Below are 26816 nucleotides of genomic sequence, written 5' to 3' on the forward strand. Positions count from 1 at the left end.
CTTAGCCGGTAAGAAGGAGATTAGTCCTTCGAGATAAGAAGGGATCAGAACTTTCCAGAACTGCAGCAAAACCTTCCATGTGAGAAGCGTCTTCACCATGACTGTGCCCCTGCAAATGGGGTGGTTGGTGAAGTTAACTGAACTTCTGCCTAGAGACCTCCAGGACAGCTCTTATCTGAGTGAAGTCATTGCAGGCTCTCTCTCTCTCTCTCTCTCTCTCTCTCTCTCTCTCTCTCTCTCTCTCTCTCCTCTCTTGAGAAAAAAACTGTTCAGTGAATCATCTACAGAGGGAAGGCATACTACACGGCCATCTGACTAGAAGCATACTAGTGAATGTGGAAGAAGGGGAAAAGCTACTTGTGTGCTCCTTACCCATTTTAGAGCCCCTTCAAGGTTTATCCGTGCACCAGTAATATCCCTTACTTGGGATCCCTGGCCTTGCAGTAGGAATCTAGGAGACCCATTTCTTGGGATGTGTCTCCACATGTATGGTTCTGGGGAAAGGATCCAAAGTGTTCATGAGGGGCTCATACAGCAATGACAGGAACAAAACTCCACGAGACATAGACAGCCACAGCAGCCCAGTAGTCCCATAGCCTTTGAAATGTTGTATGAAGAATTATTAAAGGATGGCTGGCATATGGAGAACAAGGCCCTCGGGTTTTCTATGGTAACCTCAAGAGACTCAACCTTGACCTCTGTCTGTCAGTCTCAACAAGCCCTGCAGATCCACAGCTCTAGTGTCCCCCTGCCTCCACTTCTGTGGTCCTGAATGCTTTTAATTAGAGGGGAAATCTGCCTGTGGAAAGGTGGTTTCCATTAAAGGGGGGCGGAGGAGGCTGGGCAGAGCTCGAAGAATCAGGCTTTAGAACTGGGTTAATTAGCAAAAAGTTGGCTTTTCAAAGTTGCCTCCAGATGGCATTATTACTGAGACATAGTATCAATTTTACCAATGGACACCAACAGTGTTGCACTTGCTGACCAAGAGGACACATACTTCACCTTGTAAAACGAGGCCCATCTGTCATAGGCTGTCTTTGCTTCCACCTGGAAAAGGGAAAGAGCATGGTGCGGTGGCACCACTGGTCCTACTCCAGGGAATGCTACTTCCTGTCAGGAATGCCTGCTGTGCCCCTAGGAGACTTGCACTGGCCACTGAACGCCATATTCATATGGAGCTTTGACTGCCTGCTTGTCTTTCCCAGATGGGTTGCTGGCCTGCTCCTGGCCCTTTTCTCTACACCCAGCCCCTCCCCATCTCCTTCCTATGACTTGATACTTCTGTTTCATTGCTGACAATTCTTAGTGATGCTAACTCATGAAAACCCGCACAAGAGCCATTAAATGTGAGTGGTAACTTACCTTTAATTAATCTCCTCCTCCTACTCCTCCTCCTCCTCCTCCTCCCCCTCTTCCTCCTCCTCCTTCTTCCTCTTCTTCCTCTTCTCCTTCTCCTTCTCTTCCTTTTTCCTCCTCCTCCCTCCTCTTTCCTTCTCCTTTCCCCCCTTTTCTCTCCCCTCCTCCTTCTCTCTTCTTTCTTCCTCTAACTTTCTTTAAATTCATTTGGTGTTCTCCCTGAAAGGGCATGAGAAGCTCTCCCTTCCTACATGGTGTACTGGGTGAGATTTTAACTTCTGTGTTTCTGATAAATGATCTAAATGACTCGTTAGGAATGTGATTAGAGCCCACTCACACCTGCTTCTCATCTCGACTCCAGCCCTTTGGAACTGTAGGATAGCTATGGTAGATGTGGTGGTTTGAATATGCTTGGCCATAGGAAGTGATACTGTTAGGAGTGTGGCATTGTCGGAGGAAGTGAAGAGTCCTCATTCACTTTGAGACCTTCCTCCTGGCCACAGGAGAGCCAGTCTTCTCCTGTCAGCCTTTGGGTCGAGATGTAGAACTCCCAGCCTCTCCTCCAGCACCAGGTCTGCCTGCAGGCTGCCATGCTTTCTGCCATGATGACAATGGACTGAACCATGAACCAGCCTCAATTAAATGTCCGTTATAAGAGTTCCCTTGCTCACGATGTCTCTTTTCAGCAATGGAAACTGTAACTAAGACAGTGAAGATAGAGGCAGGTTTCTTTGTCAAGGATCAGTGAACTTTTCCTAGAGTGTGTGTGTTCATTTCCCACTACGCTCATAAAAGCACCTGAGGTGTTCAACATAAAAAGATGTCTACAACTCATGGCTTTATAAGTTTCAGCCCACCGCTGGTCAGGCTTGCTAGATTTGGTAATAAAAAATGATTATCATAGCAGAGATGCCCGGGTCAATTAGCTGCTCCCTTCCAGGGATCTAAGGAGCAAAAAGGAAGAGTTTGGGACAGGGTCCCAGCATTCCTCTCAAGGCGGTGGCTTATATGGCCAAAAATAGTTCTAGCTTGGATTCTACTTCTTTTTTAAAACATATTCAGTTTTTTAAAAAATTTATTAATTTTTATTTATATAAGTACACTGTAGCTGTCTTCAGACACACCAGAAGAGGGTATCTGATCTCATTACAGATAATTGTGAGCCACCATGTGGTTGCTGGGAATTGAACTCAGGACCTCTGGAAGAGCAGTCAGTGCTCTTAGCCACTGAGCCAGCTCTCCAGTCCCTGGATTCTACTTCTTAAAGAATTCTCTACCTCCTAACAGTGCCAGGGGCTGGAGCCAAACCTTTAACACACAGGCCTTGAGGAGACGCTTATCCAAACCGTAGCAATAGGCGAGACATCCGTGCTTTGTGCTGTGCGGACATGCAGTCTCAGATGCAGCTATTCATCCCTGCAGCTGCAGTAAAAAGAGGCCACACACAGTATTTAAATGAGTGGGGGAAATGCACGCCAATAAAATTTCATCGTAGGCACTGAAATTTGAATTTCATGTAATTTTCACATGCTGTAAAGCGTTCCTCTCATTCTTTCCAATCATTCAGTTATTTAAAAATCATTTTTAGACCACAGCCCACATGAAAACAGGCGATTGGCTGCATTTGACCAATTCCTGGTAACCTACGACTTCAAAGCACACGGTGTGGCGTCTGAGTTGCCCGTCAGTGTTTGCTTTTTGGAAAACGGTAGAGATGGACTTAGAAGGGCCAGCAGCTAACTTCTGGTGTCTGGAGAGAGGCATTGGTTACAAATATATACATTCGTCAGGCTGAGGGAGGGTTAGCTACAATTCTAACAATGTGTTGAATACGTCAGTGGAAGCATAGGATCCCATGCTGTACTACAAACCCCAGACCTCCCTGTCACATGTGGATAGCAAGCCTTCATTTCTGTCTTGTGTCTCGGAGTCAATGGGAACAGCTAGGTATTACTCACAGTTCTCTATTGGGTCCAAGGCCAAGTGGGCTCCCTCTTCTCTGGGCAGACAACAAGCCACAAAGGGAACAGTATATGCCTATTTCAGCCCTTTCTTCCTGAACTGCTCAAACAGAGCCCGGTTGGTGGTTGCATACCCCAATTTAGGATAGTGTGTCAATAGTGAGGGGAAGAAAAGTATATATGGGGAGGTCTTCATACATGCAGCCTGTCAAATCTCAATCCTTAAACGGGTGGCAGATGCCACGGGATGGCAGGACACACACATATGCGACGTTAGGGTAGGGTGATTAAGATAGGTGTCCAGTTTGAAGCATGTCTCTGGCAGGTCAGAAAGGGGTGTCTTCTGCTGTCCGTGCAGTAATGCTGAGATCTGTGACAGGGCTTCCGCCCTAACATGGGTGTTCTTACTGGGTGACCTCACCCTGTCTGTGGCTTCAGCCTCCTCTGTTGTTGTAGACAGGGCTGTAGGCTTGCCTCCCTTAAATACTTCATAAGTTCTCCCAGCTGCCACGGAATACATTTGGGATCCAATTAGGATTTCTGAGAACCCTTGTAAAAGCCTCGGCCATGGCCTCTTGGTATCTAGCCACTGTAGTCCTCTATGTGAAGTAGTCATGTGGCTTCATCATTTCCCATTCCTCTCTGGGGTGTGTGTGTGTGTGTGTGTGTGTGTGTGTGTGTGTGTGTTTCTGTGTGTATGTGCCATGCATAGGCATGCATGAGTGCACATGTGTGTGTCTGTGTGTCTCTGTGTGTCTGTGTGTCTCTGTGTGTGTCTGTCTGTGTGTCTGTATGGGTACACACATGTGGGGGGCATTCATGAGTGCACATGTGTGTGTGTGTGTTTCTGTGTGTATGTGCCCATGCATAGGCATGCATGAGTGCACATGTGTGTGTGTGTGTGTCTGTCTGTCTGTCTGTCTGTGTGTCTGTATGGATACACGTGTATGTGGGCATGCATGAGTACACATGTGTGTCTGTGTGTGTATCTGTGTGTATGTGTGTGTGTCTGTGTGTATGTGTGTGTCTGTGTGTCTGTATGGGTACACACATGTGGGGGGCATGCATGAGTGCATGTGTGTGGGGGCATGCATGAGTACATGTGTGTGTGTCTCTGTGTGTGTGTGTCTGTGTGTCTGTATGGGTACACACATGTGGGGGGCATGCATGAGTGCATGTGTGTGGGGGCATGCATGAGTACATGTGTGTGTGTCTCTGTGTGTGTGTGTCTGTGTATCTGTATGGGTACACATGTGTGTGGGCATGCATGAGTGCACATGTGTGTGTGTGTCTGTGTGTTTGTGTGTCTGTGTGTTTGTGTGTCTGTGTGTGTGTCTGTGTGTCTGTATGGGTACACACATGTGGGGGGCATGCATGAGTGCACGTGTGTATGTGTGTGTGTGTGTCTGTGTCTGTGTGTGTGTCTATGTATCTGTGTCTGTGTGTGTCTGTGTCTGTATGGGCATGCATGAGTGCACGTGTGTATGTGTATGTGTGTCTGTGTATGTGTGTATGTCTGTGTCTGTGTGTCTGTGTGTGTATGGCTAAGGATACCTAGAATTGGGATGGGAAGGAGACCTACTTTTTCTAGATGTCTTTACAGTATTGGAGTAGCCTACCATGAGTGTATGTCTTTATTTCTTGAGATAAAACAATTAGGAAGAGAGCCAGTAGAGGAACTGAGGCAAAGTTTCACAATTCACTGAACATGAATTAGAAGACAAGTCAGATGCCTCAAGATGAAGCCCAGGTAACAGGGACATGGCCATAGTTTGGAAGCTAAGTAACACATTCTTTAGTGATACATTGAACTTCATTTCTGGCTCTTGGATTATATGTGTCACCTGGAGCTCTGGGCCCTTCAAGCTATCAATCCCACAGTGTCCAAAGAGCAGGGTGGAGCTTTCTTATGAACTCTTAAGTTGTGTCCAGTGCAATGAGTTAAAACTGGTAGAGTGGGTTCTTCAGTGGGTTTAACACTGAGACTCTGAGATCATGAATCCTCACGGCTACACATTGTTATTCTATGAACGAGCAAATTAGGTTATTCCAACTATAGTTCTCTGTGGGAATGGTGCCTGCTCCAGAGCAAGACCTGGAAGACTGAAGTGTGTGCGTTACATAAAGCTCTCACTGTGCATTGTTGTCTGTATGCAGGTGAGGGCAAGCACAAGATAAGGCAAGGCCAGTGATTGGGTAGTGAAAAAGTAAGGCAGGCACAGAGTTTTGGAGAGATATGAGAGAGAGAGAGAGAGAGAGAGAGAGAGAGAGAGAGAGAGAGAGAGAGAGAAGGAGGAGGAAGAACCAAGATGAAAACAGACAAGGATGACCCAGATCTGTGTGGCCTTAAAGGGCCACAGGTAGTTATAAATATTTCATGAGCGATGGATTTTTATAAGACAATTTGTCTTATCTAGGTGGGTTGCTTATATCAATATTAATTGGTTCAGAGTTTATTGTATGGACGTTTTGTGGGGTGAGAATTTACTGATATAAGTCTGATTGATAAATTACAAGCTTCTGGAGTTTCGATTTTACCAGGATACTGGGAATTGTGACTATAACCACGGGGGTAGGGGGGTGGATGCTGGGATGTGAGCAGAGCCAACAGCAAGAAAGCTGTGAGATAGGCGGTCTCTGTTTGGGACTGGCATGGCAGTGAGATGGATGGTCACTGATGGGGCTAGTCATGGAGGTGGAGAGACCGCCAGAGACAGAGAGTAGCTGGTGGCAGCGTGAGGTGGAAATCGGCAAGTCAGGTTGAAACGCTTTGCTGATTGAGATGAAAATACCCTGCATGTGCCATGTGGCCCACTGGTGCCAGCAACAGCGTGGGATGGTGTATCGCTTTTAATATTTACTGTAACACTCTCACTATATATTTTGTTAAGTATATCCAAGAAAATCGGAGGGCATTACGTTAAGCAAAATGAACCAAACACAGACTAACACTTCAAGTTCTCATAGGTGAACCCTGAGACAGTCACACAGAACAAGGTATAGGAGACTCAAGGGTAGAAGGAGGTGGGATGGATTTTGGCAGGGTAAGTCCAGTGTTCTACACCACGCCCAGAGCTGTCAGTCATAAAGAGCTCACAGAGAGGAAGCCAAAGGTTACCTGCATGTTTGAAGCAATGATATATTTGTGAGGAAATGTCCATTAGTCTGACCTGATCATTATACGTTGCATATAGATGTTGGGTCATTGCACATAAATACATACAATAATGATGTGTCTGTTTTTAAAAGTCTACCCAAGGGCTGGCGAGATGGCTCAGTGGGTAACGTGTTTCCTGTACCTTTGTGCCTCCTGATTTTGGATCCCTGCACCCACATAAAAAGCCAACATAATGGCACTGCCCTTAACCTCGAACTGGGACAGAGGGCGAGGTAGGGAAGGGTGGAGATAGGCAGATCCCCGAGGCCACTGGCCAGCCAACCCAGCCAATTGGTGTGCTCTAGGCTCTATCTCAGAACTATGGTGGACAGCGATAGTAGAAGACTCCTAATGTCAGCCGTGTGACCTCCATACAGATACATAGAGACACACATACTTTCTTAGGTAGGGTTTTATGGATGTGAAGAAACACCATGACCATGAAAACTCTTATAAAGGACGGCATGTAATTGGGGCTGGCTTACAGTTCAGATGTTTAGGCCATTCTTATGGCGTGAGGCATGGTGGGACTGCGCAGGCAGACATGGTGTTGGAGAAGGAGCTAAGAGCTCTGTGTCTGGGTCAGAAGGTGGCAGAGAGAGATAGTGAGCCACTAGGTCTGGCTTGAGTGTCTGAGACCTCAAAGTCTACCCCCTAGTGACACACATCCTCCAACAAGGCCACACCTACTAATAGTGTCACTCCTTAAGGACCTGTGAGAATCATTTTCATTCAAAGTACTACATATATCTTTCCATGTGTCCATAAACAGGCACCTGTACACATACACACACACACACACACACACACACACACACACACACACCACAAACATACCATACACATACACACACACCACAAACATACCACATACATCGCACTCACATACACATGCATGCATGCAAATGCACATGTGCTCTCTCGCTCTCTCTCACATACACACACACACAGAGAGAGAGAGAGAGAGAGAGAGAGAGAGAGTGTCAGTGAGAGAGAGAGAGAGTTCAAAGAACAGTTGTTCTCTGCTTAAAAACATCCAACATAAAGGTCTGAGTGTTGGACGCCGTATCCCACTGAAAGTCACATTGAGTTTAGAATCAACTATAATTAATGCCTTTAAGTCTTCCTACATAGTAATTACATGATCCATAATTTTCTCAGCTCTAGCCCCTTATTCTACCTCCTTCCCTCCCCTCAATATTTTGTAGGCTTTATGGCTGTTTTAATGCATTTCATCTTGCTCAGTGTTATCCTGAGAACCGATGCAGGATAAAAATATTGATGAGTTTTAAAGACTATTTACACAAATGTATGGATTATGAAAGCAAATGAGTTGTGAGGGTGTGCCTTGGGAAAATCAGAAGCGTTTGCTAGGCGGTTTATTACTCTAATAAATACTGAACAATCATAGTTGGCCATTGCCCCAGCAATTCAGTAAGCAGGGCGGATTGGATACCCCCCCCCCCGCCCTGAGTTCACTTACCAATGGGGACAGCCTCAGGCGACACTAACACTGAGAGTAGGACCTTGTTACACGAAGACATGGATCAGCCGTGTGAGCCACTCCACAAAAGCCGTTCCAAGAACTGTGAATGGAGACCAGGAGGTGCAGGTAGTCCGGGGCCCACGGAAACAGACAGAGGCCGCTTCTCAGTGGCTCGCAACCTTCTAGTGCTGCGACCTTCAGTACAGTTCCTCATGTTGTGGTGACCCCAACCACACAATTATTTTCATTGCCGCTTCTTAGTGACCCCTCTGAAAGGGTCATCTGATTCCCAAAGGGGTCCTGACTCACACGTTGAGAGATTAAGAACCATTACTATAGCAGGAGGAGGTCAGTGTGGGCTGAACTGGCCCTGCATATGCTAGTTAAGTCCCAGTAAGGAAGTACTTTGTTTTTGTGTGTGTGTGTGGGGGGGGGGGTTACTGTGGTTGTGCGATTGCCTGGGAACCCCCCAACCCACTCCATGTCCCCACGCCCTGTGAGGATGTTACCTTACTCAGTGAAAGAATCTGTCTGATGTGTGAGCTGAAGTACAGAAGTGATCCAGGCGAGGCCACTGTCACCCCCAGGTGGCCTATAAAAGGACCAGAGTAAGAGGTGAGGAGTAGCCATGAGTTCAAAAATGCAGACAGCCTTCAGAGGCCAAAGGAGTAACAGTGGTTCTCAACCTGTGGGTCACAACCCCTTTGGGAATTGAACAACCCTTTCACAGGGATTACCTACGACCAGCAGAAAACACACACACACACACACACACACACACACACACACACACATGTGCACGCGTTTTTTTAAAATGCAGTGGGAAGCTAGTCATTTTTTTTTTTTTGGTTCTTTTTTTCGGAGCTGGGGACCGAACCCAGGGCCTTGCGCTCGCTAGGTAAGCGCTCTACCACTGAGCTAAATCCCCAGCCCCTGTCATTTTTTTTAACCACTGATTTCAAACGCTGTTTTAATAAAAAGATACCTAAAACATATTGGGGGTTAGTTCCGGACACCACATTCTGTTCTATTTTATAGGCTGACCTTCTGTTTCTTTTTTTTTTATTGGATTTTTTTAAATTTACATTTCAAGTGTTATTCCCTTTCCCGGTTTTCCATCCATAAATCCCCTATCCCACCCCTCCCCCTTCTTCTATGAGTGTGTTCCCCCACCCAACCACACACCCCTTCCCGCCTCCCTGCCCTGACATTCCCCTACACTGGGCGGGGAGGGGGGGTCCAGCCTTGGCAAGACCAAGGGCTTCTCCCATTGGTGCCCAACAAGGCCATCCTCTGCTACATATGCAGCTGGAGCCATGGGTCTGTCCATGTGTAGTCTTTGGATGGTGGTTTAGTCCCTGGGAGCTCTGGTTGGTTGATATTGTTGTTCTTACGGGATTGCAGACCCCTTCAGCTCCTTCAATCTTTCTCTAACTCCTCCACTGGGACCCTGTTCTCAATCCAATGGTTTGCTGCGAGCATTCGCCTCTGTATTTGTCATGCTCTGGCAGTGTCTTTCAGGAGACAGCTATATCAGGCTCCTGTCAGCATGTGCTTCTTGGCATCAGCAATAGTGACTGGGTTTGGTGGCTGTATATGGGCTATATACCCTTGTGGGGCAGGCTCTGAATGGCCTTTCCCTCAGTGTCTGCTCCAAACTTTGTCTCTATATCTTCTCCTATGAATATTTCTGTTCCCCCTTCTAAGAAGGCCTGAGCATCCACATTTGGTCTTCCCTCTTCTTGAGCTTCATGTGGTCTGTGGATTGTATCTTGGGTAATCTGAATTTAGTCAAAGGTCTTTTTTTTCTTTTTTCTTTTTTTCGGAGCTGGGGACCGAACCCAGGGCCTTGCCCTCGCTAGGCAAGCGCTCTTCCGCTGAGCTAAATCCCCAACCCCTAGTCAAAGGTCTTAAGCAGAGGAGTAAGGAAATCATGTTTGTAAAAGTTTACAATAGTTTGTAAAAGACAAAACTATTGGTGGGTTGCTGTGAGGATACAGAAAACAAAACAAAACAAAACAGAAAGACAAACAAACAAGCAACCAGAGAGATGCCCGATGCCCTAGAGTGGAATTGAGGGCGCATGGGTAAGTAGAAGACTGGGAAATAAAAAGATCTGGGAGGAAAATTGTATTTTCCGTCAGGAATGTATTAGCAGCACTTGAGATGCCTACTGACCCCGGAAGCAGATGAGCGTGCCCACACAGGTCTGGAGAAAGGGATGTTCCACAGATCTCCCCTCCCGGGGCAGTGTTCACCCCTCTCTCTGTAGTCATTTGCCTTGCTTAGCCATGGCCAGACCACCCTGAGAGCAGCTTTCAGAGCGGAATTATTTATTCTGTGTCAGCGTTTCAGAGTTCTCGGCCTGTGGATGGCCGGCTCCATTATCCGGGTCTCAAGTGAGGCTGAACATCACATCATGGAGGAGGGAGAGCGTAGAGCGAGGCGCTGCTTGCCTCGTGCAGATAAGAAGCTGGGGAACGAGGAAAGCACCAGGACCGGGCATAACATTCAGAGACCAACTTCTTCCAACAAGGATCTCCACCTTTTCAACTCCCTAGAGCCTCATAAAATGTCACTGCCGGTTGAAAAGCAATGTGTAACCCTGTGGCGGACATTTCATATCAAACCACAGCAATCGCAGCACTCAGGGGCCCCCATCGCTGACAGACCGCGGCGTGGGCCAGCTACACTTGAGCCGCGTGGCCCTTCATGTTTACCCTTGCTTACGCGGCACCTCCTCAGTAGGGATGGAATGAATTAAAAGTCTAAACCAGACCCAGGATATTTGATGACTGAAGAGAGCTAGAGAAAACGATGGAGATTAATTTGTGCCCCAAATGTGTTCAGTTATTTAGCGCTTTTTTCAGAAGGCTAAATGGATTCCGTGAATTTTAATTGATGTTTAACTTTTAATTGTGTTCATGTAGGGTGGCCAGTTGGAACTGCGCCTAATAAGACTGATGAGGCTACACGCATTTGCATGCAGCAAGCATTTCCAGGGCAGCCAAGGGGAGGCTCCAAGCCCGAGGAGCAAAGCTGCAGGGAGTGGAGGAGGCAAAAACACATTAATTTAGGGGGAAATGAAAAATTATCAATCTTGCTTTCTATTCATATTAAATAAATATAGGTTTGCTATTAATTTCCTCTCACTGGTATTTCTTATTTAATTTTTTTTCTTTTTTGAGCAAAAGGAGGGGGAAGGAAAATTTTAAGAGGCACTGACTTGTTTACAGTGGGGAGAATTCTAATTTGCCGGTGTGGAGTTTGTGGTTCACGTGGCTGGGATGCATTAGTACTCGTTAAAGTAGGGCCACTGGTGCAGTAATTTAGACAACCTTTGGCTAATTCATTGCTTTAAGGAACAATTGTTTGTTGCCTTTACCCAAGTAGTGGAACAGGCTCCAGGCGTGTGCTCCTGACCTCTCTATGGTTCTCTCAAGGCTCTGCTCTCCTGTGTTTGATGGCTCCATTTGTAGGTTCCAGCTATCACTCCCAGAACTGATAACATCCAGAGGAAGAGAGAAGGGTTATCCCTTGTGTCCGCCATAAAGAGATGCTGTTTCTTGGGAGCCCTCCCTGAGACTTGGCCTACATGCCTTATACCAGGATTAGGTCACACACCATCCACTGGGATTGGGTCACATGCCATTCCCAGGATTAAGTTACACAGTATCCACTGGAATTGGGTCATATGTCATCCTCTGGAATTGGGTCACATGGCATCCACTGGGACTAAGTCACATGCTATCCACTGGGTTGGGTCACATGCCATCTCCAGGGTTAGGTTACACAGTATCCACTGGAATTGGGTCATATGTCATCCTCTGGAATTGGGTCACATGACATCCACTGGGATTGTATCATATGGCATCCCCTGGGACTGGGCATATACCCATTCAAGGAAATGGTCTTACCACGATTGGCTCGGACCAAGGTTTTGCAAACTACAGCTAAACGCCCGTTTGTATAAAGTGCTTTCGACACAATCCACCCCATCACTGGATCGTGGCTACTACTGACTGCCCTTAGCAGAGCTGAAACGGTGAGGCAGACATGGGCTGATCTATAAAGCCTGCATTCACTGTCTGCCCTCTAACAAAGTCAGCTCTTGGCCACCACATGCAGTAAGTAGCCACTTTGTCCCCCAGAGTTGGACAGAATGCGATCTCGTTCATCAGCTAGTCTGCGCCAAAAAATAGTGTTTTAATCCATTCAAATAGCTGAACATGCTACCGTGTTCAATACTCAAAGGAAATATGTCCTATAAACACCTGTAATTGAGAGAAAACTATCTCTGTTACAAAGTGGAAGACAAAGTAAAATCTCTCCACCTATTTATTAAGCTATATTGCAAAGAAATGAGAGTCTAAAATAGAGAAACTTAAGAATATGGAAGCATTATTTTAGTCTAGGAAAAAAATAATAGTATATTTGAAAAGTAGAATTTGCTGTGTGAGGAATTGTTCAAAAGATCAACAAAGAGTTGAGCAGAAGTGTAGCCTCTCAACTCACACCCAACCCTCCCCACCCCCGCTAATGGCAATGGATGTCAAAACCAAACACAGAAGAATAAACCAGGTTAATCCTTTGGTTTTTGGTTTCATGCTGATCTGTTATGTTCTATTCCATTTTTTTCCTGTTTTATTTAGATAAGATCCTGCTATATAGCCCAGGCTGCCCTTATCCTCCCACCTCTATGTCTTGGATTACAGGTCTATACTGCTGTCCCCAGAGTGGTCCTTGTAGAGTCGGGCTGTTGTCTCTGACTGGGGGCATAGTTGGACAGTGTGATGGGGCCTGGCTGGGCATGGTCATTCACACTCTTTTTTTTTTTTTTGGTTCTTTTTTTTCGGAGCTGGGGACCGAACCCAGGGCCTTGCGCTTCCTAGGTAAGCGCTCTACCACTGAGCTAAATCCCCAGCCCCGGTCATTCACACTCTTAATCCTAGCACTCAGGGGATAAAGCCGGGAGGTCTTTCTTGAGTCTGAGACTAGCTTGGTGTACATATTGAGTCTCAGGGCAGCCAGGGCTACATTGGGAGACCCTGTCTTATATGTGTCTGTCTGTCGGTTGGTCTGCATCTCTGTGTGTGGAAACTGAGTGAGATGAATAGATTGTACCGGTGTCAGCATTCAAACATGGTTCTGGAAACCGCCGGAGAAAAATGGGTGAAGAGCACAGGAGAACATTCCACATCCCTTCTTAGAAGCCATTGCAAAACTGCAATTGTCTCAGTAAAATTTTCAACAACAACAACAAACAAAAAGGACAGGTAGATGGGAAGGCACTGGGAAAACTCAGTCTACTCACATCCCAGACGGCAACGATTAGGAGTTCGGAGATGCTGGGGAGAATAGAAACCGTGCTAGAAACAAACGGGAACGCTGTCCGCCTCTTCCACGGTTCCTCTTTGGCGTTTCATCTGTAGTTGGTGATGGATTCTCAGTTCCATGCAGCAATGAGGAAAGAACGGATTGATGAGCAGGAGCCGGCCAGCATTCTCGGAGAGCGCTCATTACGTCAGCCTGGTTGGGAAGCAGCAACACCTACTGAATCTGAATTTCCACCACGGGCTCCTGAAACCCCTTATTTCCAATTTCGTTGGAAACAATGTTGGGCGGTGGAGTGGGAGGCAGCCTGATGACTGGCATTTACCTGAGAACAACACTTCTGTTGGTTGGAGGCCAAACGGAATGTTATCTATAGTGGAAAATACTATAGGGACTGGGATGAGACCTGTGGATGAGTTTCCAGATGTTGTAGGAGTCTCAGAAAGGTGCCTCACTGAGACAAATGTCAGTGGGTGGTACTCATGGCTTACGATCCCAAGACCCATAAGGCAGAGGCAGGAGAACTACTCTTAGTTCTCCTGAGCTACGTGATGAGTTCTAAGCTATCCTGGGATATGGAATAAGACCCTGTGTCAGGAAAAAAGTAAAAATAAGAACTCTGACAGCTTGATGTCAGGTTTTGTTGAAACCTGTGAGTGATGGCAGACTAATAAAGCTAACCCTAACAGCAGCAGCTGCGCACGTTTAAAAGAACCCTAGGTGGGCACAATGGTAGCTTTGTAGACGTCGTGTGGAGGAAAAGGATTCCGTGGATGCTGTAACAGGCTCACGGAGAGCTGGGAGTAACCACTGGACCATCATATGAGGTAGGATGTTTAACTGTGTGGTGGCCTGGCGTAATGATTAGATCATGGTAATTAATGTGCCCATCACCATCTCACCTACTTACCTTTTGTGGGAGAATATTTGAAGGCTAGCCCTCTTTAGATTGTATGTATGCGTATGGGTGTTTTGCTTACCTGTAACTCAGTGCAGACTACACGCTTGCTGCTCATGAAGAAGTGGGTGTCGGACCCTCTGGAACTGGAATTACAGATGGTTCCGAGCCACCATGTTTGTGCTGGGACTCAAACTCCGGTCTCTGGAAGAACAACAGGCCCTCTTTCTTTTTCTCTTTCCTTCTTTTTTCTGGTTTTATGAGACAGGGTCTCAGGAGGCAGCCCTGGCTGTCCTGGAACTCACTATGTAGATCAGGCCAGCCTCAGATTCACACAGAGATCCACCTCCCTCTGCCTCCCCAGTGCTGGAATTAAAAGTGTACAGCACCAAGCCCAGCTCAAGAACTACCTACCCTTAGCTGCTGAGCCATCTCTCCAGTTCCGAGAGCTAGTCTTCAAGCAAACTTAAAGTCGATGCTGCTAATTACAGCCACGGTTCTGTGCACTTCCCCACGAAGGATTGTCCCTCTCATTTCGCCCTGTACTCTTTGACTGACATTTCTTTGTTCCTAGCTACTCTACCCCAGTCTCCAGTAACCACCGTTCTAGTCACTGCTTCTAGGAGTCTGACATAGGGCGGTATGGTTCTTTGTCTTATGTCATAAGCGGGGGCAGGAGAGATAACGACAAATATTTGAACAACCGAGTGCTACTTGTTTACATAGCCAACCAGAAGAGCCAACCATTTATACAAACGCAGACTATGGTTTTTAGTGCAGTTGGGACCTTTTAGCGCGTTCTCAGGTTTGGGTTCTCTTTCTTTGAGATTTTTTTTAAAGATTTATTTATTTATTTGTTTACTTATTTACTTATTATATATAAGTACACTGTGGCTGTCTTCAGACACACCAGAAGAGGGCATCAGATCTCATTACAGATGGTAGTGAGCCACCATGTGGTTGCTGGGATTTGAACTCAGGACCTTTGGTAGAGCAGCCAGTGCTCTTAACCACTGAGCCATCTCTCCAGCCCCCTTTGAGATCTTTTAAATCATTTTATATGCAACTCAACGAATGTCTGTAGCGCCCGCCAAGTCTGGGCATCGGCCTGTACTTGGACAGTTGAAGGCATTCTCTCCCCTAAATTTACACCCATTTGAAATGAATGGTGGGGGTCTTATCCGAGCAGACCAAATATAAAGCTTGGCCGTGGACTGTCATGGGTCACCTCCCTAGCATGGCTCCCTGTGCACTCCTAACAGGCGCACCGCTGTAGAATCACCTGTATTGAGCAGAAGCTGACTGTGTGCTGATCAGAAGAAAGGCTGTGCTCATCCATTCAGTACAAAAGAATCCCTCTTAGCCAGAACGCCTACCGGGAAGAGCTGGGCTGCAGATGTCCTCTCCTTTGGTGTGAGGAAGGCACTTGCAATCCTACGGCCCCGTAAGTAACGGCTGTTGCCCACGCACGAGAAGGCCTGATCCAGAGAAAGCCTGGATTTCTCCGAGAAATGGAGAAAAGGGACGTTACCTCACGGTGACAGGGTTCACTTCCTGTACTGAAGGCTGCATGTACCTCTTACACATTCACTAAATACCCAGCTCTCCTTGCTTGCTCTAGAACTGCTTTGACTTAGAACTAAAGATCCCTTCCTTTTCAGAATGGTGGTGACTTTTCAGTGGTTACGCGGTGCAGCTGGTCCTTATTTAATTATATTTGCTAAGTAGTATGTGGTTTGGATTGTATCCATAACGAGAAGTACCAGGGAAATCTGTAAACACGTAAGCACAGTGTCCACAGCTACTTGTCTAGGGAGGCAGACGTTTGTAACCAGGACTATGCTAGGCCAAGATGCACAGCCAGGTGACACCCTGCCTCACACAGGGTCTTGAGATGACCCTGATGGCACTTGGCACTGCCATCAGCATTATCGTCTTGCTGGAAGCTATCCAGCTCTGTAAACTTACCGTGAACAGTTTTATATACCAATGCGCTCTTACCTAGCTACCTTCCGAGGCTGGGGCTTGGGGACCTTCTGTGACTGCTTCACCATTTACCACTGCTACTCCGCCAATCCTGAGCAACGCAGGCAAAGGACTGGATGTTCTGCTCTAAGGCATGGGACGACGCTGTCTTCTTGTGGCTTAAAACACACATCTGAACCCGATGTTTCGTGAATAAATATGTAACGTTTTTAAGTGTAGCAAACAAATTATGCAAATGTAATAAGAAAGGAGGACCCATTGGCTGGTGGCTAATGAGCCTAGGCTGAATCATGATTTAACAACCTGTAAATCAGAATCACTAAACGAAACTGCCCCTGCACCGAGTTTGTTTCTATTAGCTGAAGCCCTGCCCAAAGGGCAACGACCCAGTTTAGCAGGTAAACATCCTCGAAGGTCAAACTCTGGAGTATATTTAGTAACAAACAGATTGGTCTCAGCCAACCACACCAGCTAAGTTTCAGCCAGTTACGAGCTATCGGCTGATCAGGCCATGCCCACAGGGCACTGCCAAGCTCCAGGCAATGGAGTGTTCCTGGCCTTCTTTTGCTGTCTGTAACTGTTTTCCTGCCCGGTCCTGTGGGGCAGAGTTCCCTGGACGGTTTTGGTTCTGGCCACTGCCCAACTTACAAATCCTTCTTTACTCATTCAAATTCACATTCAGTTTGTCTAAAGTGTGTGTGTGTGTGTGTGTGTGTGTGTGTGTGTGTGTGTGTGTGTGTTTAAAGTTGAGCCATTTGAAAATTTAAGCAGTAGACACCATCTTAAAAGTCTTAAAGTCGGGCTGGAAAGATGGCTCAGTGGTTAAGAGCACTGAATGCTCTTCCAGAGGTCCTGAGTTCAAATCCCAGCAACCACAAGGTGGTTCAGAACCATCTGTAATGAGATCTGGTGCCCTTTTCTGGTGTGTCTGAAGACAGCTACAGTGTACTTAATAAATAAAATAAATAAATCTAAAAAAAAAAGTCTTAAAGTCAAGTTTTGGGCTGTGTGTGTGTGTGTGTGTGTGTGTGTGTGTGTGTGTGTGTGTGTTATAGTAGTGGTATTATTTTCATGTTTTTAAGTTGTCATATTTTTTTTTAAGTTGGCTGGGTTTTGTTTTGTTTGTTTGTTTGATAGTTGTTTGAGACAGAGTTTCTCTCTGTAGCCCTGGCCATCCTAGAACTGGATCTCTAGACCAGACTGGCCTTGACCTCACAGAAATCTACCTGTCTCTGCCTCCCAGTCCTGAGCCTCCACTGCCTTGGCTGGTCTCATCCTTTAGCAATACATTGTATTAAAATATCGTTAATCTTGACTGCCAGCTTGGCAGGATTTAGAACCACCAGGGAAACAAACCACTGGGCACTTCTGTGAAGAAGTTTCTAGATTAAGTTAGTGAGGTGGGAAGAACCAGTGTAAATGCGGGTGACTCCATGCCCCTGACTGGATTCTTTGAATGAAAAGGTGAAAGGGGGGCTGGGCGGCAGCACCCATTCCTCCCCATGGAATGTGACCGCCTCCCTCCAGCTCCTGCCATAACTCTCCTCCACTGTTACCGACCAGACCTTGGCACTCTTAGCCAAAAGCAAACCTTCCCTTCTTTACGCTGCTTTCCGTCAGGCGTTTTGTTGCAGCAATGAAAGAAGTGGTTAATACGGAAAATTGGCAACAGGATATCCTGTCTCTGATTTGATGCAAGGCAGTGGAGAAAGGGGGGCCATTGCAAAGACAAGATAAAATAGGTCTGACTGGTAATGGCTGGACATAAGCAATGGCTGTGGGTCTTACAACTCCAGGAGCAATAAGAAATGCTATTCTAGATTAAATGTAAATGAAAAGTAAAGACTTCCTCTTGCTTTGCCTCAGGGGTCGTGATGAATAATTTGATAAACACTTCCAGAAAAGTATCTGTATAAATTACAGAGAGAAGTGGGACAACCCGTGAGGAGTCTCAACTTGACGAAATGGACTGACTTGTTCACATTGCATTTCTTTGTGGGAGTTGGGTAGTTTTTTATGCCGTAGATGCTTTTCCACTGAATTAGTTTTTGGAGCAATTGATTTCTTTTCCTCTCACAAAGATCAGAATCTCTTGCTCCTGCAATAGTATAGCTTCCATAATGCTTGGGCTCCTGTTCCAAGGGCCTACATTGGAAACCTGGCCCTTCTGGGCTTCTGCCAGATTGTTAATTCTAAATCCTGGCATTTTCTGCTTATCTGAGTATAATTCTTTCTCAGTCTATGATTGTCTCCCTCTCTGACACCTCCATGCTTGTTCTTTTGTCTTTGTGCGTGCACATACGTGTTCATATATGTGTATGTGTAGTTGCAAAGACAGAGGTCAGTGTTCCGCGTCTTACTGTACCACTCTGTCTTAATTTCAAGACTACGTCTCTCGCTGAACCAGGAGCTATTGGCTAAACCGACTGGCCAGCAAGAACCCTAGCATCCTCCTATCCCCACCTCCCCAGCACTGGAATTAAAGCAGTGTGCCACTGTGCCTAGGTTTTTATGTAGGTACCAGGAATTGAACTCGGGTCTTCATGCTTGTATGTCACACTCTTTCCTGACATCACGCGGGTCCCTCATGGTCCATTTCCTGCTGCTATAACTAAATATCACAGAGTGGGCGATTTGTTCTTTAAAAGGTGTTTCTTATGGTTCTGAAGGTTGAAGTGCCCAATGACAGGAGGCCACATATGATGAGAGCTTCAGGGGACTCTGCAGTGCCCCAAAGCTATGGTGAGCCCAAGTAAGCAAGTCACAATCACCCACGAATCCACCTGTGGATTTATCCACTCATGAGGTCAGGGCCCTCGTGACCCAGTCTCCTCTTAGTGGCCCTCCCTCCGATTACTTCATATTGGGAACTAAGTTTCAACAGGATGTTTCTGAAGGGACAGTCAGACTGCATGGTAGATGGTAGCCTCTTGCTTAGGACCTCACCTCAGACAGCAATCGTTTGACTGCTGGAAACTCAGCATCCCCGGCTGCATGTTTAGGGGCCAAACATTTGTAACGATGGGAATGTCATTGAATTCCTGTTGCCTTTTGTGATCTTTACATAAAGCCAATTCTTAGCAGCTAAACTTAACGCTAGTAAGAAAACCTGGCTGAGTTCTGTTAGTTTCATTTTGTTTTAGATGCAGTGAATGGATATAACAAGCCTTAGCTCCAAGGTGGCTGTACTGGCTGGTTTCTCTATCAACTCAACACACAAGCTAGAGTTACCAGAGAGGAAGGAGCCTCAGTTGAGGAAATGCCTCCAGGAGATCCAGCTGTGGTGTGTTTTCTCCATTAGTGATCAATGAGGCAGGGTTCAGACCACTGTGTGTGGTGCGGTCCCTGGGCTGATGGTTCTGGCTTCTGTAAGAAAGCAGGCTGAACAAGTGAGGGAAAGCAAGCCAGCAAGCAGCACCCCCTCCATGACCTCTGCATCAGCTACTGTTGGTAGGTCCTGTCCTGATCAATAATAAACAGGAACATGAAAGTGTAACCCAAATAAGCCCTTTTCTCCCCAATAGAAAGCCTAAGACAAGTTGGCGCCAGTGTAGTGGCGCCAGTGTACTGCTGTGACAGCCCTGACCGTGTTTTGGGGGAGTCTTGTAGGACTTTGGAACTTGGGTGAGAAAAGCCATTGAGCCTTAAGATCTCAGTGGGATGTTCTGTAGCAGCTTGGATGATAGCAACACTGAGAGCCGTGCAGGAGGCGGAGACCTGGCTTGTGACATTTCAGAGGGAAGATTGAAGACTGTCCAAGCCGGTTCTCTTTTGATTTGAGATTCTGTGGTCCCGGTTGCCTGGGGCTAAAGAATCAGCCATGATTAACAACATAACAGAATTACTAAAACGAAACCTTTGCATTACTGGGACGATTGATGCTGGTCAGCCGGAGCTAAGAAATTAGCAGTGACTAAGAAGAGACCAGCATCACTGAGGTGAATTCTTCCGGGAAGTGTTTTCTGACAGCACAAAGAGGCCGTGTTCCAGAGTTAGCCGAGGTTATACCTGGTGCTGGCAGCTGGACTTGTTAATGTTTAAGAGTCACCCAGGGGGTCATGGAGAGCAGCTGAGGCTCGGCACTGTGAGAGGTCAGGAAAGGTCATTGGTGAAGCTGGACCCTCAGTGGCAATTGAAGACCCAGGACTGGAGATGTCAAGTATTAGAAGTTGAGGCTTGGCACCAGGAAGAGAGCCCGTGAGAGGCTATTGGTGAAAGTGCAGTCCAGTCGCAACAGGAGACCCCAGTGTTTTGGAGATGCCAGTACCATGTGACGACCACCAAGAACAGGAGCAGCAGTGAGGTGAAGCCAGCCGGGGCCCAGACAGCAAGCTGCGTGTGTGAGAACTGAACTGGAGAAGTGACCCAAACCCTTCGGGGAAGTCCAGAAGATCCTGAGTGGATCCCGGACATTGGATGGTTGGAGTTTGATTTTGCTTTGATTTGACCGCAACCGTGTCCTGATTTTTTTCCCACTTGAAGTAAGAAAAGTATTTTACTGGAGCCCACAGTTAAGAGACTTTGAATTGTAAAAGACTTTGGATTTTAAGAGATTGAACATTTTACAGAGACTGAAATTTTAACGTGTCTGAATTTGTAAAGACTGTGGGACTTTAAAAAGTTATTTAAATCTTGGGGATGAATAAGAAAGTAACCACTGTGGGCTAATAGTGATGTGTTTGTGTGTCAAGTTGACAAGGGGTCAGCTGTATGGCTGGTTTTGTGTGTCAACTTGACACAAGCTGGAGTTATCACAGAGCAAGGAGCCTCCCTTAAGGAAATGCCTCCATGAGACCCAGCTATAAGGCATTTTCTTAATTAGTGATCGAGTGTGGGAAGACCCAGCCCTCTGTGGGTGGTGCTGTCCCTGGGCTGGTGGTTCTGGGTTCTGAGCAAGCTGAGCAAGCCAGGGGAAGCAAGCCAGTAAGCAGCACCCCTCCATGGCCTCTGCATCAGCTCCTGCCTCCAGGTTCCTGCCCTGGGTGAGTTCCTGTCCTGACTTCCTTTGGGGATGAACAGCAATGTGGAAGTGTAAGCTGAATCAACCCTTTCCTCCCCAACTTGCTTTTTGGTCATGGGGTTTCATCGCAGCAATAAAAACCCTAAGGTAGTGGCACTTTCTCTTTTCGTGATAGGAGACTGCATCATTTAATTTCAATGAATCTTTCAATGTCTATTATTAGGCATTTCCTCTTTAACCCCATGGGAAAAAGAAAAGTGATCTTAAGTTTAGAATCCTTTTTCTTTTCCTTTTAACCCTTAAGGAACACAATAAATACCACATGTCTTTATTAGGGTTTCCATTGCTGTAAAGAGACACCAACTGTGGAAACACCATAACCAAAGCAATGTTTATAAGGACACCAATTCATTGTGGCTGGCTTACAGGTTCAGAGGTTCAGTCCATTATCATCAAGGCGGGAGCCTGGCGGCATCCAGGCAGGCTCGGTGCAGGAGGAGTGGAGTTCTGCATCCTCATCTGAAGGCTGCTAGAAGACTGACTTCTAGGTGGCTAGGAGGAAGCTCTCTCCAAGCCCACCCCGACGGTGACACACTTCCTTCAACAGGGCCATACCTTCTAATCATGCCACTCCCTGGGCCAAGCATATTCAAACCACCACACCATACATCCCATGACTTATTTTTGAAGTGTTTTAAAACATTGTTGTTGTTATTATTTTGTCCTCATACCTAATACTTTTACTGCCTCTGCCCTGCTCTTGGCTTTATGTCAGGGTGTGCAGGATCCAAGAATGCAAGGAGATCGTTTTTCACAGTGCTGTGCTTTTGGAAATGGAAGCTAGGCATCAGAGAAGGATGGACTTATGGTTAGCAGAGTAAGCATTTGGTATCTGGGCATTCTCTGCATATAGATCCGTGACAATGGGGGACCACCTACTGACTGTCGTGTGTTCAGTGCCTGTCTGAAAGCTTTATCAATAAATCTGTTTGCTATTCTCAGTGAACTTATGGGATGTATGTTCATTTTCTTTTCTCTATGGAAATCGAAGCACAGAGAGGTTAAATTTATTTTTCCCAAATCATATAGTTTGACAGTGGACTTAAACATTGGAAGTCAACTCCAAAATCTGTGTTCACGATGGAATTATTACTAAGGAATCTGTTGGCTCTTTGATATTCTATCAGTGGCTTCCATTTTAAAGAGAACCATGGAGAGTTAATTAGTGTTCATTGTCAATTTCCTTAGCCTCGAAACATGCTAATGTTCCTAACAGTTACAATAGGATAGTACAGCTTGTTAACTTGGTCGGTGTAGCCTGGTTTGGCAAATATCTTAGCTGAGCTAATTGCTAAGTAGTAGAAATATGTCTCTGAGAGTTCTAGAGATGGACGTCTAAGATCAAGTTACTGGCTGACAGGGTCTTGCCCTTTCTCACAGCACCGTCATATGGCAGAGGTAGGGTTGAACCCTATGAACTCAGATAACAGAAAGGACCAGGGGGCTTCCTGAAGCCTGACATATGGGGCCCTAATTGCCTCCACAGAGGTAGAGTCATTGTGTGTAAATCACTCCCTCAAGGAACTGTCCCGTTGAGGATTAAATTTCAGTATGAATTTTGGAGTGACATGGGCAGTTAAACCATAATACACTCAGACCACTCTCTAACCTTAAACTGGTCGATGTTTACCGCATGTTAACTTTCTGGGATGAAGTTCACCCAAGTGGGTCAGCAGCCCCCGCAGAATGAATCTCACTCTGTCACTTGCAGTGTTCATGTGTGGTGACAGACAGGGCTCCTGGATGAATTCTATCCACCGTGCAGTATAATGTTGAGGGCGTGTTTCCTCTGTGTGCACATGATATGCTTACCTGTATGTGTGTGCACGCACACTCTGCCTAAAACGACAAACATTATAATCCTTTGGGAGTTTTCTATAACCTGCGTTCATTGGTTCTAAATCCTGTTAGCTGGGGCAGTCAAGTCTGGAGAACTGCATGTTACTACAAGCTCACGGCCCTTTCCCCCTGTCGTTTCCTCACACCGGTACCAAAAGCTGCCATGGATGTCAACTCTAGTAAACTTTATGTTAACCACCCCCATGTGCCACACTCCACACCCTCACATCCCATACCACCCTACCACATCTTTCGCCCCATATCCCTCACCCGTCACAACACACCATCTCAAACTGTCTCAGGGTTTCTATTGCTATGAAGAGATGCCGTGACCACAACAATTCTTATAAGGAATTGGGGCTAGCTTAAAGGTCCAAGGTTTAGTCTATTATCCTCATGGCAGGATGCACAGCAGTGTGCAGGCAGACACGGTGCTGGAGAGTGGCTGAGAGTTCTACATCCAGATCAGCAGGTGGCAGGAAGAGACGGTGAGTTATTAAGTCTGGCTTGAGTGACTGAGACCTCAAAGCCTGCCCCCTAGTGACACTTTCTCCAACAAGGCCACACCTCCTAATGGTTTCATGCCCTATGGAACCTATTTTTATTTAACCCACCACACAAGCCATCCTCAAAGGAACCCCCTTGAAGGTATTTTATTCTCCTTTTAAAGATGACGGAAGGAGGAATGTAGAGCTTGCATTTGGCCAGGGACATGGAGACAGCAAATGGGACTTGAACTCAAGTCTTCCTCGGCACTGACAGAACAGTACATGGAGACTACAGTGTAGCCATTGATAAGAAAAGATGTTTGAGCTTTACAAGTAAATAGTCTGGGTGCTGCTTGGAGGGTGAGGACTTAGCATGTAGAGTCACCTGGGTTTAAGCTCCAGCACCGTATCGTCATCATCGTCATCATCGTCATCATCATCTTTGTTGTCTCTGTCTTTGTCTTTGTCGTCGTTGTCATAACCAGCAGTAACTAAGGCTTCCTGTGTAATGGTGAAACCAGAAGATTAGCCTTTGAGTCTTAGCTTTGTTCAACATGAAGATATTAAATAACAAAGACCTATGTCTTCACTTGTCTATAAAACAAGAATAATACGCCTGCAACCACAGTGACATTATGTTTAGGTGGGGTAATGGAAATGACAGTTCCCCTATGGAGTTCTTGGCTGGGATTCCCATTTGGCATCTACCTCCCAGTCCCATGGACTCTTAAGATTCACCTTAGCTTTGGCCCACTGTGTTTCTTTCCAGTGTTATAGTCCTAGGCTGGGGAGATGACTCCATTGGCAAACTGCTCGCCAGGCAAGCATGATGGCTGAGCTTGGATCACCAGCACCCATGTAAACACCCAGGCGGGTTTGTGTGTGTCTGTAATCCCCATGCTGGGGAGGAGGAGACAGAGGTCCCTGAGCTTACAGGCTGCCCTGCCTTGCTGAGCCAGGGAGCTTAAGGCTCAGTGAGAGACCATGTCTCAAAAGTTAAGGTCATGAGTGACTGAGGAAGACTCCTGATGTCAGCCTCTACCCTGCACACACACACACACACACACACACACACACACACACACACACGCATGCATGCATGCACACAACACATACACACATATACATCATACACGCATGCACACACATACACACATACATGCACATGCATCCACATGCATGCATACATGCTCACATATATGCATGCACACAACACATTTACACACATACATACCATACATGCATGCATACACATACATACATGCACACACATACATGAACATACATACCATACATGCACACACACACATGCATGCATGCACACAACACATACACACATATACATCATACACGCATGCACACACACACATGCATGCATGCACACAACACATACACACATATACATCAGACACGCATGCACACACATACACACATACATGCACATGCATCCGCATGCATGCATACATGCTCACATATATGCATGCACACAACACATTTACACACATACATACCATACATGCATGCATACACATACATACATGCACACACATACATGAACATACATACCATACATGCACACACACACACACACACACACACAGGAAAATGAGTCTGTTCTGCTCCTTTATTTAACCGACTGAGTGCTTGCCTTGTAGTGTAGTGAGCACCATCATTGTTGCCAGATGTACCCCATTCAGCACTCATTCAGCCCAACTGTGGTCACAGTTCATCCAGGGCAGTTCCTGCTCAGACGGCTCTCATAATGCACTCAGACCTGAGTAAAGTGGGTAAGGTAATGCGGCTTCCCAGACTGATTTGCTTAAGGAAATCTCTGGACAGATGGGTGCTGGCACTTGTGGTGGCTTTCGGTCACTTTCTCTGGGATAACAGACAAATCAGGAAGGTTTAGCATGAAGCAGGACAAAGTCATTAAGAAACAATGGATTGTCACTCTTGAGGGGGTCACTTCCCAGTCTGCCCAAACTCAGAGGCCCTTAGCAAGGTCGTTTAAAATGGAACCATCCTTTTCATTTGTTTGTTCACTTTGGACAGGTTCTCACTGGGTAGCTCTGCTTGTCCTAGCACTCACTATAAAGACCAGGCTGACCTCAAACTCACAGAGGTCCACCTGCCTCTGCCTCCCACACCCAGCCACCATCCATATACATTTTAAACTCTTCAAATGAAAAGGAAAATTCGTTTCTCTATAAGGATAATGGAGCTCATCTTGAATATATTTAAATTGGAGAGCCCACAGATTTTCATATTGAAATCTTTTAAATATTTAAGTTAATATGCTCCATTCTTTGGGCAGTTGCAGTGAAGATGAAGACGGGTTATTCATTTCAGTCAGTGCTTGCAAAGCGTCACCTAAGGTGGGTCTTCAGAGAGACCAGAACACTCAAAAACTACCTCATTCATCAGCACAGCAAACTGGGGGGATCTATTTGGTACCAGTATTTAGTAAGAAACTCTGAAACTATCTTTTTGCTGGGGTGAGTGGGCTAGTGAGAGATTTGAAGCCTGAAAAGATACAATGTAGAGACTCTGAGGATTCCTTAGGGAATGTATCAAAGTCAGACCTGTGCCCTCTGGTAGAGAACAGACTGACAATGCCTTCTCACCAGCCCCTGTTCACTTCCCCTAACCCTCACGTAACAAGTCAATCTCAGAAGGCTACCTCATGATCACTCATAGCCTGTTCTGAGAGATAACTGCATGAGGTAGCAAAGATGAGCTTCTATGATTGGGATCAAACATCTTCTAAAAGATGCTGGGTTAATTTGCCCTGAGTTGTAGCTCGATGGAAACATCAACACTGTCAAGCTCAGGTCGCACATTTTAATGTAGTAAAATGAACTCAACAGCGGCCCACAAGCTTCCCCCAGCAGCAGCTGTCGCTGTGTGGGTGGTCTTGGCTGAGACTACATTAGGTTACCCAGATGCGTTCCTGTGTTTGCGGTTTCACAGTCAGAGCACACAGTGGTTACTACATCCCACCTGGATTCATGGTAGAGGTGGGATAATCGGATTCAGATAATCGGATTGACGGAGATGAAGATCGATTTCATAGACTCATCTACAGTCCACCTGAACTGTGATGGCAGCATTAAACATCCCTTGTCCTACACGTACTAGTTGGGGGAAGGGATTATTAAAAAAATGATCTCCCGGAACTGAAGTCTGTTTCGAAGCTGGACTTGGTGATTTGAAAACCCAACTGATCAGGCCAGTGGCCCTTAAGGTCTAGGCCACAGAAGAACTGATAGAATTTTGAGATTGCCCTGGGGC

General features: G+C 46.3%; 1 protein-coding gene and 1 long non-coding RNA gene across 22 annotated transcripts in view; one reads left to right on the forward strand and one right to left on the reverse strand.

Moving 5' to 3' along the window:
* The window catches only part of Tmcc3 (transmembrane and coiled-coil domain family 3), a 314545-nt gene that overhangs the window by 155704 nt on the left and 132025 nt on the right, over positions 1 to 26816 (forward strand). The gene's annotated exons all lie outside the window — the stretch shown is intronic.
* On the reverse strand, positions 2414 to 16463 carry LOC102554269 (uncharacterized). 11 transcript variants are annotated; one of them, XR_015625252.1, is made up of 7 exons: positions 16194 to 16463; positions 15569 to 15694; positions 14275 to 14396; positions 13275 to 13489; positions 8475 to 8552; positions 7958 to 8060; positions 2414 to 2778 (listed from the first exon to the last, which is right to left on the reverse strand). It is a non-coding gene; the product is annotated as an uncharacterized LOC102554269 (long non-coding RNA). The 11 variants fall into 11 exon arrangements; XR_015625249.1 differs by having other exon boundaries at positions 8470 to 8552; XR_015625248.1 differs by having other exon boundaries at positions 8470 to 8552; positions 15569 to 15686; positions 16194 to 16380.

Source organism: Rattus norvegicus, chromosome 7 (genome assembly GCF_021556685.1).
Source record: "Rattus norvegicus strain SHRSP/BbbUtx chromosome 7, alternate assembly SHRSP_T2T, whole genome shotgun sequence".
Classification (NCBI taxonomy): domain Eukaryota; kingdom Metazoa; phylum Chordata; class Mammalia; order Rodentia; family Muridae; genus Rattus; species Rattus norvegicus.